We start from the raw sequence: 17723 nt of genomic DNA, 5'->3' as shown, positions 1-17723 counted from the left end.
GTGCGCGACCGGCGCTCCCGGTGGAGTAGCTCCCGAGGCTACGGCCAAGTGCTTGTACTTGGTTGTAGGCTCACATTTTTGCTGTTTTGTCGCTATATTGTCGGCTTCCCATCTTTTTCATTTTTATCGGGTGCGCGACCGGCGCTCCCGATGGGAGTAACCCAGAGGCTACAGGCAAGTACTTGTACTTGTTTGTAGGCTCAATTTTGATTTTATCTTGTATCAACTCGATATTTTCTTTTTCCACCTCTCCCTCTTATCAGAAATATGAACCATATTTCTGATAAGAGTAGCCCCCGAGCGTGTGACCAAATGCTTTGTATTTGATCACAAGCTCCCGATGCTTTTCTAGTTAGCTCACTCGTTGTTTTATTTGTCGCTATATTTGATAGAACCACCCGATATTTTCCTTCATGATGATATCATTGCGACGATAGCCACGACCACCTCCTTGAAAACCACGGCTCTGTCACGTCAACGAAGTGTGGGTCCAAAGTTACGCACGGTCGACACGTTGCGCAAGTGGGGACACATGTCCTCCGCAATTACCGGCACGCGCGCGATAACCACATCCGGTAACTTCTTGCCGAAAAAGACGATTGTACCCTTATTGACACGCGTAAGGCGTAAGATGCATTTTCCTTTCATCCAACGGTGCGACGAATCGGTTCATCTCTATAAAATCGCCCCTTCGTCCTCATTCTCCCCCCTTCTGCGCCGCTCTTCTCTCTCATCTCTCCGAGTTCCGCCATTGCCATGCTCAAGGAATCCATGGGCAAGAGCAGAACGGTGGACGAGCTGCTGTACGTCGAGCTGGAGTTCGAATCGGAATTCCCCGGCGAGGTGTCCGCCATGGTGTGGCTGAATACGCCGGAAGGCGAGGACAGGGAGCTCGACAGCACGCACGACGAACCCCGCTTCCTGGGCTCGCTCGCTGCGTCTGTCGAGGCACAATCAGCGCTCCTCCGTACAAGCTAAACGGCTTCTTCTACATTGCTGCGAACGTCGACGCCATCGGAGCCCACGACGATGAGGAGGTGGTGGTGTCGGTCGTGCTTACACCTGCGGATGACACGGCGAGCGTCGTTGGTCGAGGTGGTGGACGTGCTTGTCGTTAACGGTGCCATGATTAAAGCGCGTCCATTATAAATTATAATACTCCACTATATATACTTACTCTTGTAAGAAAATCTCTGTAATTATATCAAGGAAATGGAGGAGGTGCGGGTCGATCCAAAGTACCGTCCCCAGCTCCATCGCGCGCTGGCTCCACCTCTTGGCCGCGCGATCGACGTGCCCGGCCCCACCCCGCCACGGTCCGCTTCGGCGCTTGCGTGGAAAATTAAAACAAGTTGGATCGGCGCCTGCCTAAACACGCCTCCGCTCCCTCTTTCTTTTTCTATTTTCTTTTCTTTTCTCGAGCAATAATTAATACCCGCCCGCCCGCCAGCGTTGCGATTCTTCCTTCCAACAAAAGTTTGACCGCCTCGTCTCCTCCGGCCGTGAATTACATTGCGTTTGCATTTCACGCGCGCGCGAGATCTCCTCCGTACGATCCTAATTAAATTACGTTTGCATTTCACGATGCACGTCCAGCTGACCAAATTACTAATCAAAACAAATTCCATTACTCCATCGTACTACTACTCTAGTACTACGCACAAATTCATTCATTGCTGCGTTTCTCCCAGACGCGAGGCGAAGCAGATTTCTCATTTATGATCAAGTCCACCAGATTTAATAATACACAAGTCAGGTTTAAGCTGGAGTACTTTGTTGAACTAGTTGTCCAGATCAGCTCCAAATTAAAAGCTCCACTTTCTGCCCACATTTAAGCTTCATCAAGTCAACCAAACAACAGGTTCAATATCTGCCTGAACCGTGGGAACCGGGGCACCTCATGGAAGCACTACTAGACTTTGAGGCCTTGCTGAAATAGACAAACAAGTGTGGTCAACAACAGTATTGTGAATATACATGGCCAGCTAGGTTATGCACAAAACACACATAAACTTTCTAGTAATATGCATGGCTAGCACTACAGCACTACATGTACAGATCATCAAATTATTGCTTCTGTGCTACACATGGAACTATTCCCAAAAAAAAAAAAACAATAGCAAATACTTGAAAGAGAACTAGGTGAGGAGGTTCTATTACCCCCACATCACCAGATCTTAACAAGAACAAAATTTCTTCAACTTCATGAAACAATAGCCAAATAATTTAAGGAAACAAAACAACTTTAGAAATAGCACAGCAGCTACAGGCTACCGACACGGTTTACGAACTGCAGTAACCATACCAAGAAACAAGGGCATGGCAATATGCAAACACAGCCACGACACGCTAGAGATAATGAGATTGCCTGGAACCCATACTTCCTGGACACCTCATGCTCCGGGAAGGTCTGGTCATCCACACGGAGTAGCGAGAGGGCCAGCGGCGGCGGCCTCTCCAGCAACATCAACAGTACGCCACATCCGCCAATGCGGAACTTGAGTGGCAGATGGTGTGATATCCCCATCTCCCTGGCCATGAAAAAAAACTATAGACAAGCCAAAACGTGCTGATTAGGAAAAACATACAAAATTCATGCCCAAAGAATTTTAGGCAAGCCCAAAAGTATAAAAGATATACATGTTCAATACCAGAATAAATAATCAAGATAGTACAATGTTACAACACATACACGCCAACACACTACCTTTCTCAACATACTCGTATCATATATGCTGGAGACTAACTTGTACTCATGACACCACAGATTTCATCCAGGTAGAGTTGCATACACACATAAACAGTAAGATCCATTCATTTCAAGTTCACTCTCCAACATGCTAATTTTGTTTAACTAAACAGTGTCAAACCAATTACAAGAACTACAGGTGGATGAACTCTTAACACATGCATACACATTAAGTCTGAACATACCAAAAACTACATGGTTAATATACTAATCAGAACAGACCATAGCTATTAACTTTCCTTTCTAAATTGCTCAAACTATACATGTAAAGAAGGTTCAGATAGAACTGGTTTGCATCGATATGCAACTGAAGGTGTGCCAACAATTTACATTACTTCTTACCAGAAATTACATGGTTAATACAGTAGCAAGAAGCAAACCATATAGCAACTAAATGTCCTTTCTCAGAATGTTCACATAGCACCTATCTGCACCGATGTGAAACAAAAAAACGTGACAAGTAATCGCATTTCTTCACCCAAATTTTTTCCTGCAGCTACAAACCCAATACTAGCATGATTAACATATACTATAATTAGCATCAGGCCATGGGAACGAAATCTCCATTCTCAACTGCTCAAAAGTATACATGTACAGAATGTTCACACATATGTGATTTGCATCTGTGTGCAACCAAAAAATGTCACAACCACTATAGAATTGATCTGTTTCTCCAAAAAAAAAAAAGATAATTAGGCGAAGATTATATACATCGGATCGAATAATTATTCTCACCTAGGTCGTCTTCCTACCACTGCACCCCGCGCACGGCGGCGACCATCAGCATCGCATCCCGCCTCGCTTCTCCGGCTGCCTGCACAAGAAAGAAGTGATTTTTATTTTCAGAATGGGGAGAATGAGGATTCGGGTCAGGGGGTTGAGGCACCCGACGGTGAAGGGCACGAGCACGGAACGGCGGAGGCAAGGGCACTGGCACGCGGCATCCCTCGATGCCGGCATGGCGGCGACCACTCGGGCGGCGCCGGACGGTGGGGAAGTGGGGGCGGCAGTAGCCGGCGAGGCTGGAGAGGCGGAGGCGGGGCGAGGTTGCGGAGACGAGAGGGCTGCGGCGGCGGCGTCCATACAGGTAGGGGAGGGACCGGTGGGCAGGGATGGCGGATGGCGAGAGGCGGTAGCCGGCGTCCGGCGAGATGGGGGCGGTGAGTCGGGTGTGGGAGAGCGAAGCTGGGCGAGCGAGATTTGCGTGTGCTTCAGTTTCGGTTTCGGGAGAGTCAAGTGCGGCTGCTCCTACCTGTTTCCACCATATATAGCCGTATTTAATCAACCTACTAAATACTACTAAGTTGTGATGTCTCCTTGATTTCCGAGACGTGGTATAATGCTAATTAATCCACCTAAGCTGGTCCCCTTGGCTCCCGAGACGTGGTATACTGCTAATTAATCAACCTAATTGTTCCTCCCGATATGTTGCTCACGGTCCCTAGCTATGTCCATGTCGTGGCCTTTGTCATGGGTGAAAATGTGTGTAGGATCATCGAGTACAAGATCTACTATAAGACTGCTCATAGTGGGGGTAACATAGGTGGTAACATCACACATATCAAGGCATTTTGGTGACATGGCATACCAATAAATGAAGAAAGAGAGTGGGGTGGTAACTAGCTATGTTACCATAACATCACACATCTCAAAGCAATATGAGTCTATAACATAATTAATGCATATTGCATGACACCACATCTAAGTTACTACCCACTATGGAGGTAGTAACTTAGACTAATAACATGACATATGTTACTAGTCTAAGTTACTCTCCACTATGAGCGATCTAAGGGCCGGATCACCATAGTGGTGGACATGCCAAGGCTGTTGCCTAGGTGGTTGATGGTTACTGCTAAGGGAATCTGAGGAGACCAATGTCGGCGCGGCTTGGACCGAATTTCGCCGTCAGGATGGAAAAAACGTCGTTCGGGGTCTCGTCGGGAGGCAGTGGAGATGCTCTAAGTACTCAAAGCCCTTGATGTAAATTTGAGCAGAAATTTCGGATTTGGGGCCGAGAGGAAGATCTTGTTGTCCAAATCAGGGATGCTCCATGTGATGGATCGATGACATGAACTCTTCAAATTCAATCAAGCACATGCGATGCGTTGTAAACAAGGAGGATGGGCCACAGATTGGTACAATGGTTGGGCGGCGGCACAATTTCCGTGGAGTAAGTAGTTATGGCTTGTAATTAATCATCGACGTGTTGTGGGAAAGTAGCCACCCTCACCTCTACCCACCACAGCGATACTACATCTCTGGTCTTATCATTTCAAGTGCCACCCAAGACCGCTACCGCCTCTCTGTTCCCATCGATCCAGCACCAACGGCATGCCTTCCGCCATCGGGAGGGACGCGGCGTCTCTGTTTCACGTCTTCTGGCAAGCGGGAAACACCCCACAAATGAGGGGCTTCCGGGAGCATCCACACCGCCTCCCGCCATGCTTGTGCCCTTTGATGTGGCTGGCCCGGCCACATCGAGCTAGCCCAACAAGGAGGCCAAGCGAGCCAAGGTGCGGAGCTGGATCCGCCGTCCCCGTCTGTGGGGTATTCCTCAAATTTTGTGTTGTTTCTTCATGTATATATAGCTTGAATTTGAGCTGTTTTCTTGGAGCTGATTATAATATGAGACACATTTCAGAAATTATGAAATTAATTATTTTTGGATTTTCGCGTTCAAATCTCATGAGGCTTAAACTCTACTTAGTATTTCATAAGGGTGGACTAATGGTAGCTCACGTTGGTTTATACAACATTAGTATGTAGGTCGAAGTTTGCGGAACCTTAAGTTGTTAAATTTCTATGGTCTACTATACAATATTAGGCTTCAATCCATGTCATTGCCGAGTGTATGCTTTATATGGTATTTCTGTTGAGCAACATCAAATGTGCAACCGCGCAGTTAACCATGGATTTAATATACTCCGCATAGGGAGGTGCTCCGATTTACTCACGCGTGACTAACCCCTCCTTTAATCATCATCATTATTTTCTTTGGGAATGATCAAGTAGCATGCTCACGCGGACCCACCCCAAAACTAAGCCAATAAATAATTTTCTTGTTGTTTGATTACTCACAAATCACCGTAAAAAATCCCACGGATTAATTAAATTTATGGTTTTATGGAGTAATAATAAGGTATCCATGTTTTGATTGGGCATTGAAAAGGGGACCAAATCCAGCGGTGTCAGAGTAATCTTCTTGACTCCCGTTCCCACCCAAACCCCTCCGCCCCCTGAAATGGGTAAATTCTTGATTATTTGAAGTAATAATATGCTTACTGGCGTTTGATCATATTTTTATTATGAGTTTGCCTAAATAATAACCTTAGTAAACTTATCTAGGCGGCGACCATGGTTCACGAGTGATCATATCATTAGAATTGGTCCTATGTTAGCTTCTTGAGATGTTCGCTCGTCCTCGCCCTTATTTACCATTTCACGATAGATCATCACGTTATAATCCGTAGCATGGCAGCCCAAATTTCAAAAATAATGAGATTATAGAAGCAAAAAAAAAATTGCATGTCCTGCATGCGGGCCGTGATGACTTATGTTTGATGATGGACTATTTTTGGCAAGGCCATGATGTTTAGGTGAAGACTTTAGATCAAATGTTATGTGAAGGGTTCAAGTCTAGGGTTTCGGTCTAAGGTTTGTGGCTATCTAGGGTAATTTAGGTGTTGGGTTAGGTATAGGGTTCAATCTATGAATAAAAAACGCTTTGTCGAGTCTTCAAGATTTTACATTAGACAAAGGGATTAAGGTGAGTAACGCACCCGTGCCCGATCTTCCACCGTATCGTTGATTGAGCCCCTCCCCCCTCTGCTCCCGTGAGACTTTTGTGTTGGTAGGTAGTCCCGTCTATCATCTGCCTTCCGGTCATGGGAGAGACGCCTCTCGGTGTCTAACCAGTCCCACATATGTTCTTTCTAGTGGTCTTCATGTCTTCGGCGCCACGAGGTTTCTTAGAGGAACATGCTTCTAGAGCTTAGTATTTCCACTTAAGGAATCATCTCGGTTTGTGATACCTTGTACCTTTTTCGGATCTTATTGATTTACCTCTACATGTCGAACGTTGTAGACGGGGCTGACGAGTCGGACTCCATACGACCATCCCTTCCAATTGGTCTCCTTGCTTGTTTCCTAGTAGTATGTACAATCTCTTCCCAGCGGTGGAATCGCATTGTGGTTTGAGTGCCATCATGTCCATCGGGAATATGAGATGGGTTGACATTGCCTCGCTAGGACAAGGGGTTTACGTGGTTGTGTTAGGTAGGTTGAGTCGTCATCGGTGCCATGCATACACGTTAAGTCGGAGGATGGAGCTGATGTAAGCGCCAAATAGTTTCTCTATGCATATCCGTAGAGTGTAGTTGATGCATGCTCTCTTTGTGAATAGAAAACATAGCATGGTGACATGGGGTACCGGTAGGGGCATCATGATGTATCTATACACACTTGAGAACCTACGTGCAAGTCATTTTCTTCTGAGATTAAAACATGTACCTGTGATTTTATGTACTCAAGTCCGCAATGAAAAAATGATTTTGGAGCGGAAATTTCTGATTTGGAGAAGTCAAATGATCTGGATGACTGGATCTGTTCAAACCAGCAACAAACCGATGACTGATATGCTCAATGCCACGGATCGGTGATGTGAACTCATAATATTTAACCAAGGGCTTGCCACGCACGCCGTAAATAAGGAAGATCGGCCGTCGATCGGCACAATGGTTGGGTGGCGGCACAATTTCCATGGAGTAAGTAGTCATGGTTTTTAATTAATCATGGATGTGTTTTGGGCAAGTATTAATCCCGAGAGAGTAAAAAAATTCAGAAAATCCCACCTTCACCTCTACCCAACACAACAACAACAACAACCGATGACTTTTTTTTTTTGATGTAACCATATATATCATTAGACAATCTGTTTACAGAGATTACACATATGGTCACCACACAAGACAAATATTTGCATCAAGCAACTTTGCACAAGAAAACTCACAAGAAGTAAAACTACAAGTTCACCCTTGGAGAAACCTGTGTCTCGCCGAAACATCGTCCATCTTACTCCACCGCCACCATGGTAAGCGGCCCGGAAAAAGAGGCGAACAACCACCACACCTAGATGCAGGAGAGCACCATCGCATTCAATGATGCTTTTGAGCCGATGAACCGGGTCGACGTAGAGGGCGAGCCGAGACTTTGTGGCACGTCGGCCAGGGATCTTCCCGTGGTCACCGGATCCCAACACCGTCATCTTCTTCGGACTCGATCGAAGAAGAAAAAGCAGCTGCCGCTAGTCATCCTCACACCCAAGCGCAAGATGCCGGACATAAGCTGCGACAACCAGCATAACCGTCACCCACGAGAGTGCCCGAGAACGCCAATCGCGGACACGAATCTCGCCAGATCCAAAGACCGGCGAGAAGACCAGGCCACCTGCCCTCCGACGTCACCGGTTAGAGCGACGCCGAGATGGAGAAAGAGCAGAGGCAAATTATTCCGATGCAACGCAATCTCCTCCATAGAACGGCACCCCAAGAAAACACTAGACCAAACTACTGGCCGGAGCCGGTACTCAAAGTCCACCCCGCCCATCGCCGGAGCAGCCGACGGAGGAGAGGCGAGGACCGCGGTGACCGCTGTAGTTTGCCGGCAGAGAGATCGCCCCGATATTCTTTTCCTAACAACCGATGACTTGTGATGCAGTAGTTCGTAGTTTTAGGGAGTAGTAATAATAATTGATTGCTGTAAACAAGGATGCAATTTGCTTTGATTGGGCAGTAAAAAGGGGACGCAATTAAACTTGTATCCTACCAAAAAAAAAATCTTTCCCGAGAAGCCTAAAATCTAGCGCCTGCAAAGATCAAACGACAACCATCTCTTTCCCCTGCTTTCTCCGCTCCACCCAACTCCCTCGCCGCCGGCCGGCCGGCCACCCCGCCACCCAACTCCCTCGCCGCCGCCGGACAGCCCCTCCCACCCAATCCCCTCCGCTCCCCTGATTCCCCTAGACGTCCGCGTCAAGAACCTCCTCCCGGTCGTGGAGCGCCTCCCGTCCACATTCCTCGACGCAGCTGTCTCCCTCCACCTCCCGCAATCTCTGCCTCGACGCAGCACTCGTGCGCGACGGCCGCCATGTCTCCCTCCGCCTCCCTCGCTCCCTGCCTCGACGCATCAGACCTGGGCTACGGCCCAAGCCGCAGCAGCAGAGGCCAGTGCTGGAGGTGGATAACCCCCTCCATAGCCACCGTGGCTCGCCCCCGGGGAGACATGGACGACGAGATGGTGGTTGCCTTCCCGGAGATGCGGCCTCCGGCAACCTCCCGCACAACCTCCACGACCTGCGGCCGCCGGCGACGTCCCCGATCCGCTGCTGCCGGAGACCCCACTCCGTCCCTAGATTTGCCGTCGGCAGGCCACCTCCCCAACTCGCAGCTGCTCGGTGAGGCCCCTCGCTACATAACACCTGCGCGCACTTGCTGATTCTAGAAAATTTTGTCAAATGTCAATGGCTCAGAAAGTGTTGATGCACTTTCGTGTGCATACGATAGGAAAATACTCGTACTAGTTCAGAGTTTACACTCGAATGCGTGCCCCTAGAGTTCATGATGTGAGTAGGCAGGGAGGGATGTGCGTATTGATCTTGAAGATAGGCATGCATGATGTGTTTAAAATACTTTTTACACTACATTGATCAACCAATATATCCTGATGCAATTGCGTGCAACTTGTGTAGCGGCATGGGAGTAGAGATGCAATCTGTACCTGTCAGAAGCAGTGTTAGCTCGTAGGAAAGGTATGCTGTGCACGATGCTGTGTTGTAAAAGAAAACCTGCAACTGTGTAGCAGTCTTCAGTTAGGCTGAACAAGAAAGGCCACCCACAGTTATTTGGGCGGTTGGAAAAACTCTGTTTTGGTTCTCACCTCTGTATTTCCTCTACCTGAAACCTCACTATCGCCGGAGTTGATTCAGAGCTGCATTTGTGTGTGTGTCCACTTGGAATAGGGAGACGACCGGGCTCTTGTTGGTCCTGACGGTGCATTTGCATCCGAGGGATATGCGTGTACATGTGTGCTAGGTAGTGATCTTGAAGGAGGAGCCAAGTTGGCAATATATAGGTAGTGATCTTGCACTTTGGTGGGTTTACTCTATATAATAAAATAGATACTCGATTTCATTCCAAGGAAGATAATAAGAAGGCGTTCCTCCTGTTCTTGCTGCTGAATGCCTCCTATGCATGTCAACCTAAATACTGACTTTTTACATCAATTGTCTTGTTTCTCACTTGATAGCGTCTGTAAAGCAAATAAATATCTGCGATGTTCATGGTTGCTAAATCATCGATGTGCTTACCTAGTTTTACCATCTCACTTGTTTTGAAGCAAGCAGACAAGCAGTACTAATATAGGAGCGCGGAAAATGTAGAACTCTTGCATCTGGTAAAAATCTGCTTATCTTTAATTTCTTTTGATTTCAAGCATATACATGTAAGTTTGTATGATACAAAGTTAACACTATTCAATACTATTATCTTTGTAGGATTGTAGTTTTAGTACTATCTCTCACTTGTTTCAAAATAAACAAATAACTCACGGTGTTATGATAACGAGTGCGAGTACAATGCATAGGAAGTTCGAATCTGTTCTGCAAAATTACTTTCTTTTGTTTTGAAATATATCCCTGTAGGCTCATATGACTTACATCTAACGCCTTTTTTCTGTTTAATATACCTTAATAGAAAATTTTGTAATGTTTACAAATTTCTGAAGGTCTTTCTAGTTTCGAATTTTTGAATATTGTCAAATAACACTTTCCATTCCAGGACTTGGAGGAGGAACACATTGAGGACCTTGCTTTGTTAGATCCATCATCGTCCTCGGACTCCATGAAAGTAAATGCTCTTTCTTTTCCCTTTATTCTGTTATGAGTTACAAGCACTGATGCAACATTTTCCAAGTTCTGAGTACTAAAGTTTATAGTTTTGTTGCAGTATCCTGTTGAAAGTTCAAACTGAACAAAGTTTTGCACCATGGGTGCTTAGAAGCAAAAGACCAATGGTGGTAAAAGACGGTGTTTCTGCTGCTGCCGCTGTGTTGGTGAAACACGTGGCTAGCTCGATCAGCGGCGTCGGTGGGATGAGGATGTCGAGAATGTGAAGTGCAGATGCAAACCGCTGGAGCTGGCATGGACAAGAAAGAAGACAACATTGTTGGTAGCTCTGTGAGTTGAATGTATCGTCTCTGCACTAGAGCTTCCTAGCAGTTTGGTTAATGCAGCCGCAAGAGTAGCAGGCAGCGGTGTCCTTAGCGATACACCATTAGTTGAAGTGGTATCCACCACTATGGCTTCGTCCTTCTCGTAGGTAAGGCCTGGGTCCTCTTTCTTTTTAGTTCTACAATTTCAGCGTATTCCATGCTTTTGATGCAAAATATTACTGTAAATAAATAGCATGCAATTTCCTTGACTCCAGATTGTTGTTTTCTGACCTTTTGCATCTTTTGCAGATCGCTCCTACCGCATCTCTCAATCCCCTTTCTCCAGTCAATTTGCTGACATCGCCGTAGCCTCTCGATGCTACTCCCTGCTGCTCACCCCACCTCGCTGCTCAGCTGCCGGCCACCCAAACACACCCACCCAACAACCACGCCGCCGAACACCCCCACCCACCCAATCCCTTCTACCCCTGATTCCGGCGTGTCCATATCCATGCCCCAAGACGTCAGCTTCAAGAACCTCTGCCTTGTGCTGGTCCTCGCCATCCGAAGCACACTGGAGCTGGGCGCCCTGTCTCGCCCACCATGGTGCCTCCTGTTGACCTGCGGAGCTGCTGTTGCTCCTCCGCGTGCCTCCCTGCCCTGATGCAGCAATCGCAGGCAATTACACAAGCAGCAGCCAAGACCAGCGCTGGAGGTTGAGGACCTCCTCCGCATCGTCCGCATCCTACCTCCGTGGAGCTCACTGCAGAGATGCAAGTGGGAGGAGATGGTCCTCGCCTTCATGGAGTTGCAGCCATTGTCGGTGACCTTCTGGAAAACCTCCCCGAGCTGCGGCTGCTAGCAATGTCCCTGACTTGCTACTGCCGGTGACCACTCTGTCCCGCCACCGTTGGCCACATCCCAATCTCGCAGCTGCCAGGTGATCTCCCTCTCCTCCCCTCCATGCATTCCTTTTAATTTTCGCTTCTTTTTATTTATCATGTTGATGCACTCAACTGGACACTGCTAGCTACGACGCAGTACAATGTACAATGGCCGTGCATGGCGTTTCTTCTCGAGTGCGTCCATATGTCGATGGATTTATGATCTTGGCTTGCTCTTTGTTGTATAGAAAATGGAAATGGGTTGCTACTCGTTTCTTCTCTGGTGAACAGGTGGATGCGTCCATATGTCGATGGATTTATGATCTTGGCTTGCTCTTTGTTGTATAGAAAATAGAAACGGGTTGCAGAACTGTTGCATCTTGTTAAAATCTGCTTATCTTTAATTTGTTCTGATTTGAAGCATATACATGTAAGCTCGTATAATACAAAGTCAACACAACTCGATACTATTATCTTTGTAGGATTGTAGTTTTAGTACTATCTCTTCTTTCAAAACAAACAAATAACTCATGGTCTTATGATAATGAGTGCGAGTACAAGGCTTAGGAAGTCAGAATCTGTTCTGCAACCTTTACTTTCTTTTGTTTTGAAATATATCCGTGTAGGCTCATATGATTTACATCTAACGCCTTTTTTTTGCTTCTGTTTTAATATACCATAATAGAAAATTTTGTAATGTTTACAAATTTCTGAAGGTCTTTCTACTTTTGAAAGATGAAAATTGTCAACTAACATTGAGGACCTTGCTTTGTTAGATCCATCATCATCCACTAACTCCATGAAAGTAAATACTCTTTCTATTCCATTTATTCTACTATGAGCATTCATGCAACATTTTCCAAGTTCAGAGCATTCAATTTTATAGTTTTATTGCAGGATCCTGTTGAAAGTTCAATCTGAACAAAGCTTTGCATCATGGGTGCTGAGAAGAAAGAGACCAATGGTGGTACAAGACAGTGATGCTGCTGCCGTGTTGGTTGAAACACGTGGCCAGCTCGGTCATCAACAGCGGCGCGGCAGGATGAGGACATCGAGAATGTGAAGTGCAGCTGCAAGCCGCTCGAGTTGGCATGGACAAGAAAGAAGACATCATTGTTAGTAGTTGTGTGAGTTGAGTGTATATGAGCACTACAACTGCCTAGCAGTTTATTTAATGCAGCCGAAAGAGCAGCAGGCATCAATGTCCTCAGTGACAAGCTGGTAGTTGAAATGGTATCCACCACTACAACGATAGACTTCGTAGGTAAGGCATGGCTCCTATTTTTTTGAGTTATACAATTTCATCATATTCTATGTGTTTGATGCAAAATACTACTGTAAACAAATAGCATGCTATTTCCTTGAATCTAGGTTGTTTTCTCACTTTTTTTTTTCATCTTTTGCAGATCGGTCCCACCACATCTCTCCCTCAATCTCCTTTCTCCACTAAATTTGTTGTCACCGCTGCAATCTCTTAGTGCTGCTCCCCGCTACTCATCCCACCTTGCCGCTCAGCGGCCGGCCACCCCAGCACACCCACCCAACTCCCTCGCCGCTAGACACCCCAACCCACCCAATCACCTCCGCCCCTTGCTTCCCGTGCATCCTCCATGCCCAAGACATCGGTGTCAAGAACTTTCGCTTGGCGCTTGTCCTCGCCATCCGGAGCGCACTGGAGCTGGGCGCCCCGTCACGGCCGCCATGGCACCTCCTGTTGACCGAGGCTGCCGGCACCCCAGTGCCCCTCCCTGCTCCGATGTGCCAGTCGCGGGCAACGACACAAGCAGCAGCCGAGATTGGCGCTGGAGGTGGACTCCACGGCGTTCGCGTCCTGCCTCTGTGGAGCTCGCTGCAGAGATGCAAGGGGGAGGAGATGGTCATCGCCTTCATGGAGCTGCAGCTTCCATCAGCGACATTCTGGAAAACCTCCCGGAGTTGCGGCCGCCAGCAACGTCCCGACCTCTTGCTGCTGTAGACCGTTCCGTCCAGCCGCCGTCGGCCACGTCCCAAACTTGCAGCTGCCAGGTGATCTCCCTCTCCTCCTCCCGCTCCATGCATTTCTTGTAATTTTCGCTTATTTTGTTTATCATGTTGATGCACTCAACTGGACACTGCTAAGGTAGCTACGATGCAGTACATTGTACAATATCCATGCATGGGTTTTCTTCTCTTTTGGCCAGTGAATGTGTCCAAGTGTCGATGGATTTATGATACTGGCTTGCTTTTTGTTGTATACAAAATGGTAATGGGTTGCTACTGACCGAATTAACCTGATTGAACAAAATGCACTTCAGCTCTTATGAAGAAAATGACTACTTTGGACTGTAAGATAAAGATAGAGATGATCTGGTTAGTTTCCTTGGATCTTTTATTTGTAGAGATTATTTTTCGTAGGTATTAGCTCAAACCAATGAAATAGCCAAAGCTAAAATGAGCTTCAGGTTTACATTGTTAGGGATGATTGCCCTTGGCAACGATGAGTGCCACGTCCTTGTCCTTCGTGCTTACTGATCTTGTGTTGATAATAGCAGACTTGATGGAACCGAAAATGGTAACACAAAGGCCATCTAAAAAAGTGGTAACACAAAGGCTGTGTTTTTTCAATTGAACACATAGCTAAATGTATCATTTTGTTGTTGCACTTTCTTTCTGTTGTTGCCATTATTAACCTAAATAGGCATCGATGCCTATGAAGTAGGGCTGCACCGTATCTATTTATTTTTTGTGTTTTTCGTTATGATACCAAGTACTGGTATCATAATATCACATGTGCAAGATAACATAATGACTAATTGTGGTTAGTCAACTCAAAAACAAATGATCTTTATTTTTATGGGAAATTAGAACTCCACAATGACAGTACCATATCGTTGTCAACTTGTTGATTATTCATTACATCAAGGTTTGTTGGTAGATATGTTTACTGTAGCATATATGTAGCTATTGTTGTGTTTTTGTGATGTTTATTTAAATCTGACAAGGATATACTCGTTCGAGATTTAAATTCCACAATGCATGTGTATTCCAAAATTGAAGATCACGGAAACCTGTGTTATCTTAAATTGCTCGCGATGTGGCCTGGAGGGTGGCTTGGCCACCGGATCAGGCTGGACATGCTTTTAAACCTGTGCTTGATCTTTGATAACCTATGATGCTTCTTTGATGTAAGTATATATGTGCCGAACGAGATTACTTCAGAGGCACACATCCACATTGCGCAAAGCTAATCCATCGCTGGTGCTATCCGCTGCTGTTTGATCTTGCCAGCCAAAAACTGGAAAGATTCAGAATGTGCTGTGTTGCTTTGGTTCAGGTTCAGAGTTGAGGTAGTGACCTGGGTGTTATTCTCATTTTTTTCGGTGTTTTATGTATGTGCAATTTTTTTTCTCCGGTGTTTGAAATTTTGAAATTCTGTGAACACTTAGCACTTTATATGGTGTGCTAATTTGTAGATTGGTACGCTTGTAGCACAGTTGGCTCTAATTCATCTAACAAAATAAAGAGAAAATGACTACTTCGCACATATCCAGAAGGCAAACTGTCAGTTGCCGAACTCAAGTGTTTTGCTACTGTTGTCTTGTTAATTCTGCATCCTTTCGTTCTAATAGTTCTATTCCCTTATCTAGTGATTCTGGCATGTAGAGGTTTACTTATTCTATCAACAGCTACCCTGTTACTCATCCTAGTTAGCTTGATAATCCTTTTCTTGGCTTACTACTTGAATCATGAAATCGTTTAGTCATGTGGTGCCGCTGAAAACTACAAATGCAAAGATTTTAAAACAACAAATTGTCATTAGTTTTGCCAATGCTTGTGTTTGTTTACTAGCTTTGATCTCGGTTTGTTATCCTGATTGCAGTGGGCCACCTGAGGATGCTGTGGATATCTCCTCCCTGACAAGGGTGAACCAGGCACCATCTACCTGCTCACCACCGGTGCCATGGAGAGCCCTTGCAGAATTCGGGTGTATCAGTGTGTATTTCTTGCTTTAGGGTCGAATGTAGAGCCATTTAGGCTAGATTGTTCTACTCTTTTTGAGGGTGCAGGTTGTTCATGTAGTTTATCTCTTTCTTGAACATTTATGAGTTGCCTTATGAGGATTAAGTGGGATTGTCTTGTTATATTTGTTTTGTTTTGTTAGGCCACCTCCAAATAGAATATACACTCGTACACTCCCAAGTCCCAACCATGTAATTTTGGCTGAACCTGTGAGGTATATATGCCTGTTTCCTTTTTATGGAGAAATTTTCCAAGAACCTTGGTAATGAAACTAGAATTGATTAGCTAGGTTAACTGCTAGTTTTCTCTCTTCATTAACTGCTGATTTTTTCTTGAATCGTCCATATGAGATGGATCATGAACTGAGCAGTAAGCAATGGATCAGTCTACATGTGACTTTTGGAATTGATAGTGGCAGTTTCAGTTTTTTGTTGTTGTTGTGATCAGCTCAAAAGCAAATGCTTGTTATTTGTATGGGAAATTAGAATTCCACAATGACAGTACTGTATCGTTGTCAAGTTGTTGATTATTCATTACATCAGGTTTGTTGGTAAATATATTTGTTGTAGCATATGTGTAGCTATTGTTGTGTTCTTGTGATGTTTATTTAAATCTGATAAGGATATATACTTGTTTGAAAGTTAAATTCCACAATGCATGTGTAGTGCAATACTGAAATTCACAAAAACATGTGTTTCCTTAAAATCGAGTTGGTCTATGTTCTATTCATTTAGGTGTGTCGATAGTCCATGTTTTTGATTCATAATAGAGTAACAGTAATGCATTTTCACGGCTTCCCATTCCTCCCATTATATTATTATCTAGTTTGTTACTTCTATTGAGATACTGCCATTTTTTGTTGTTGTTGGGAATACTTAAGTGTTGCTTCTAAATCAATTCTATTGTTGGCTATGTTGATGCCCTATAGAGTAATTATTATAATTTATCCACACTGTTGTTGTGCCATGTGACTCCCAACGGTTTGGTGGCATATAGTGTTACTTTACAGCCACTATTTAGGTGGGTATGGATGACTGCATGGTCTCTTTTTTAATTACTAATGGAATGCATTGACACCTCTGTTGTATTATAATGAATCTCTCTTGTCGATCATGTTATCATGCCGTTGTCCTCCAGAAAGTATTTGGTGTTTATCTTAAGCATTCTGTGTCATGATACTATTGTGGCATGTGCGTTTTGTATCATTTTAATGAATGACATATCCGGGCGGTAAACTACTGTTGCAAGCTCAAGTGTTTTGCTATTGTTGTCTTCTTAATTCTACATCCTTTCGTTCTAATTGTTCAATTCTCTTATCTAGTATGTATGTTGAACAAATAACTACTTTTTCTGTAGTTTACTTGCTCTATCAATGATTGTCCTGTTACTCATCCTAGTCAACTTGATAGTCTTTGGCTTACTACTTGAATCAGGAAATCGTTAGTCATGTGGTGCCTCTGAAAACTACAAATGTTAAGGTTTTAAAACAACAAATTATCTCATTAGTTTTGCCAATGCTTATGTTTGTTTACTCGGTTTGCAGCGGGCCACATGAGGATGTTGTGGACATCTCCTCCCTGACCACCGGTGCCACGGAGGTCCCATACAGGAACATCAAGACCATTGCTCCCTCTATGAATCGACCAGCCATTTTTTCTCCCTGTTAATGGTCGTCCAAGATAAGACCTGACGCTCCTGATCGATGCCTTGGTTTTCGTAATAAAACCTATCACTCTCTCTTGTTTCTTCAATTTGTGTTACTTCTAAGAGCATGTCGATCTGATGTGGTTTCTATGCTTCTATAGATACATCTGGCCACTGGGAGTACTGGGGCAGTATGGTTGGGCATATCTAGGCTGGATACATGGGAATGAGGCGACTTC

At 45.2% G+C, this 17723-nt stretch overlaps 2 long non-coding RNA genes across 4 annotated transcripts; both read left to right on the top strand.

Annotated features, from left to right (window-relative positions):
* The first annotated feature begins 8673 nt into the window (after positions 1 to 8673).
* Positions 8674 to 10860, top strand: LOC139835934 (uncharacterized). 3 transcript variants are annotated; one of them, XR_011751262.1, is made up of 4 exons: positions 8674 to 9203; positions 10152 to 10201; positions 10585 to 10653; positions 10753 to 10860. It is a non-coding gene; the product is annotated as an uncharacterized lncRNA (long non-coding RNA). The 3 variants fall into 3 exon arrangements; XR_011751263.1 differs by having other exon boundaries at positions 10145 to 10201; XR_011751264.1 differs by lacking the exon at positions 10152 to 10201.
* A 2745-nt stretch (positions 10861 to 13605) lies between these two features.
* LOC139835933 (uncharacterized) lies at positions 13606 to 17723 on the top strand. Its single transcript, XR_011751261.1, has 4 exons — positions 13606 to 13866; positions 15701 to 17070; positions 17384 to 17556; positions 17646 to 17723. It is a non-coding gene; the product is annotated as an uncharacterized lncRNA (long non-coding RNA).

The sequence above is a fragment of the Lolium perenne genome, chromosome 2 (assembly GCF_019359855.2).
Source record: "Lolium perenne isolate Kyuss_39 chromosome 2, Kyuss_2.0, whole genome shotgun sequence".
NCBI classification, from domain to species: Eukaryota; Viridiplantae; Streptophyta; class Magnoliopsida; order Poales; family Poaceae; genus Lolium; species Lolium perenne.
Note: the sequence above shows the minus strand (reverse complement) of the source record. Positions and strands in the feature narration are given on the sequence as shown.